Below are 3812 nucleotides of genomic sequence, written 5' to 3' on the forward strand. Positions count from 1 at the left end.
TCTATACTATACCATCCTGTGGCTGGTCTCTCAGGGGGAAGGGATGTCTCAGCATGGGCCCGCTAGGCACCCCCTTTCCTTATACCTCACCACACCTCCATAACATAGCCCCCCCATTATCTTTTTATAAACACAACAATAGAGACTCCATGGTCCCCCTGTCAGCACAGTGAGACATTCTCGTAAATATCTTAACAATGAAGATGATAACTCCACCTTCTGCACGCTGAGGTGAATACACGTGCTGTATGAGGTCTGAGACTGTGAACCGAGAGCATCTGTCTTCGAGGCGCTCACGGGCTGATAACATGAACAGCCCTGAAGAATACAGGGCAAACATGGAGAGCAGTAACCAGTATCACATGAACCTCCAGAGAGTCACCATCAACATCTGAGAACTTGGACGAGGAACCATACATAGTAGGTCCTAAATAAAGGGTAGGAAGGTACGTGCGACACGGGAGTCTCCAAACCTCTTTCAGGAGACCCACAAGGTCCAAAGCTTTTCTATACTCGTACGATGTTGGTCTCTCACACATGCACAGATCCGCATCAGTCATGTAGCACATCCTCACAAGAATAGTGTGCAGAAAGGAGAACGCAGCCAACTCCTGTAACAAAACTGGCACTAACGAGGGAATAATAATAATAATTAATAATAATAATAGTAATAATAATTAAAGAATGTCGTCTTCCACATCATCCTTTGCATTCTTTTTTTTTTTTTTTATGAATGACATTTTATTCAGTCATTTTCTTTACAACTGAAACTCTGGGAATTCAAAGTTAACATCCTTGCCTGTGAGCTTCTTGTACACGCCAGAAAAAGTTTCGACCTTGTGCTCCACGTTGTTCTGCTGTGCTTTGTCTAAATGAACTTTTATGAGCCGGCTGCCATCCAGTTTCACACGGATCCTCTTGCCCACAATTTCACTTGGGAAGACCAAATCCTCAAGGATGGCGTCGTGCACTGCTGTCAGGGTGCGGCTTCTGGGGCGCTTTTGCTTATTTTTCGTACGGCTTTTCCGGGTTGGCTTGGGCAGAATCCTCCTCTGAGCAATGAAGACTACGTGTTTCCCACTGAACTTTTTCTCCAATTCACGAACTAGCCGGACTTGGATTTTCTGGAAAGATTTCAGCTGAGGAACTGGTACAAAAATTATGATGGCTTTTCGACCACCACCGACTTCGATTTCCTTTGCCGCGGTGATGTTGAGTTCCCGCAGCTGCGCCTTCAGATCCGAGTTCATCTCCAACTCGAGCAGCGCCTGAGAGATGCCAGACTCGAACTCGTCCGGCTTCTCGCCATTGGGCTTCACAATCTTGGCGCTCGAGCTGAACATGGCTTCGTCCTTACAGAGTGCCGGCTTAGAAAGAGCCATCCTTTGCATTCTTTTGGTAAACTTTAAACTATATCTCATTAAGAACATGGTTTGTGTTCATATGTCATGGGCTTGCTATTCTTTGGAAGTGAATGAGTGCCTTTTAAATTCTCTTAGTTTTAATTTAGACAACAGCATCCAGTCCAACACGAACACACTTCCATAAGCCAAAGCTCCCTGGGGTTCCCAGTGATTTCAAGTAGATAAAGAAATTATCAGGGGTTGGGGATTTAGCTCAGTGGTAGAGCGCTTGCCTAGCAAGCGGAAGGCCCTGGGTTCGGTCCCCAGCTCCAAAAAAAAGAAAAGAAAAAAAAAAAAGAAATTATCAAACCGAAGTGCTCAGGAATTCCTAAGGTAGAGAAAGGCTGGGGAGAGGAGGCAGGACTGCTTGAGAAAAGAGCCCAGAGGTGTGCAATGTGTGTATGCCATGTGTGTGCATGTGTGTGAGTGTGTGTGTGAGAGAGAGACAGAGACAGAGACACACAGAGAGAACAGTATGTGTACACTTTGTGTGTGCAGTATGTGTGTAAGTGCAATGTGTGCATATGCAGTGTGTGTATATACATTGTGTGTGGCACAGTGTGTGTGAGTGCAATGTGTGTGTATGCAGTGTGTGTGTGTCTTTGTGTATGGTGTGTGTGTATGCAGTGTGTGTGAGAGAGAGAGAGACAGAGACAGAGACACAGTAAGAGAACAGTATGCATACACTGTGTGTGTGCAGTATGTGTGTAAGTGCAATGTGTGCATATGCAGTGTGTGTATATGCATGTGTGTGCACAGTGTGTGAGTGCAATGTGTGTGTATGCAGTGTGTGTCTGTGTACTGTGTGTGTGTGCACTGTGTGTGTGCAGTGTGTGTTCGTCCTTCCGTCTGCGTGTGTCTGTGTGTGTGACATACGTGTGAACTTGTGAGAACATCCTGTGGAAGTCAGGTCTCTCCTTCCACTGTGAGGATCCGGAGGACTGAGTTCTGCTTTTCAGGCTTTAAGGCAAGCACCTTATTGATGATCAACCCAGCCCGCCCGCCCCTCTGCCTTAGGTTTTGAGACAGGGTCGTAAAACCCGGCACTCACCAATTCAACTGAACTGACTGGGCAGTGGAGCCCAGAGTCCTCCTGTCCCTAGGATTAGAGACAGGCACCACAAGGCCCGAAAGCAGATCCCTATATACACAGCAAGCATTTCACTGACCTAACCTCTCTCCAGCCCTGAGACGGGCGTTTTACGTAAAGGAAGTGGCTTGAGACCTGACCAAGGCAACCGAACCCAGTTAGGAATTTTGAGATGAATCGTTTGTACACTTGGTCATTATTTACTGAGAGGGAAACAAGACTCCCAGACCACTTCAGGCAGCTTCCTTTTCATTTTTAACAAATAAAGCACAGGAAGGGACATTAGCATTAGTCACTGCGTGTGCAGGTAAAGGTATTTAAACAACAGCTCTGGACGTAAAAGCCTCCGCCTCAGTCTTGAGTAAAACTCCCCTACTGCACCTGCCTGAGTTTCATGATTTCCAAGGTCCACGGCTGTAGGAGCCAGGATTGAGACCTAGGGAGACAGCAGCTGAGTCCCCAAAAGTCTATAGAGAAGTGGCTGAAGGACAGATTAGAGGGAGGAGTAAGGGGACATTAGTGTCTGCATAGCCAGACCCTCCTTAGGTTTCCCCTGTCTGTCTAATGGGCGTGGCTCCTGACAATTGACAGAGATGTGAGATTACAGAAGTAACCCTGGACCATCTTTGGTGGTGGGAAGTCGTTTAGAAGGCTCCTTAGATGTAGCCAGTAGTTCCAAAGGTAGCTCATACCTATGTTCAGTCCTCCAGGGCAAAGTCACTCAGGTGCTGCAAGAAAGTCACCTATCAGGCTGGAGAGATGGCTCAGCGGTTAAGAGCACTGACTGCTCTTCCAGAGGTCCTGGGTTCAAATCCCAGCAACCACATGGTGGCTCACAACCATCTGTAATAAGCTCTGCTGCCCTCTTCTGGTATGCATGAAGACAATGACAGTGTATATGTATACATACTTTTTTATTGTTTGTAGATATATATGTGTGTGTGTAATCTTTTTTTTTTTAAAGAAAGAAGGAAAATCACCTATCAAGAGACTCATGACTGTTACCCCAGCGCTTCACTGAGCCTGGAGAATCAACACGAGTTGGAAGTCAGCTACATTGTGAGACTCTTTAGAGCAAACTAACGGACCAAAGTCACCTGCCAGACACCAGAAGTACAATGGGGGTGGAGGCAAACACAGCAAACCAGAAGACAGAAGCAGATGCAAGAAGTCCACAAGTTCAAGGCCAACCTGGGCTAGGGAGACCCTGTTCCAAAGAGCAGCTATTCGGTGGTGCAGAAAGGGCTTTTCAAACACAAGGGTGAGAATCCAGCACCCACCAGGGTAGCACACCAGAGACCCAGAGACAGGCAGATCAG

The 3812-nt window shown here is 46.8% G+C and overlaps 1 pseudogene across 1 annotated transcript; it reads right to left on the reverse strand.

The window, feature by feature from the left end:
* Nucleotides 1-714: 714 nt before the first annotated feature.
* On the reverse strand, nt 715-1381 carry Rps7-ps23 (ribosomal protein S7, pseudogene 23; annotated as a pseudogene). The gene is given in 1 exon segment (NR_176834.1): nt 715-1381. The product of NR_176834.1 is annotated as a ribosomal protein S7, pseudogene 23 (transcript).
* Nucleotides 1382-3812: the final 2431 nt, after the last annotated feature.

The sequence above is a fragment of the Rattus norvegicus genome, chromosome 5 (assembly GCF_021556685.1).
Source record: "Rattus norvegicus strain SHRSP/BbbUtx chromosome 5, alternate assembly SHRSP_T2T, whole genome shotgun sequence".
NCBI classification, from domain to species: domain Eukaryota; kingdom Metazoa; phylum Chordata; class Mammalia; order Rodentia; family Muridae; genus Rattus; species Rattus norvegicus.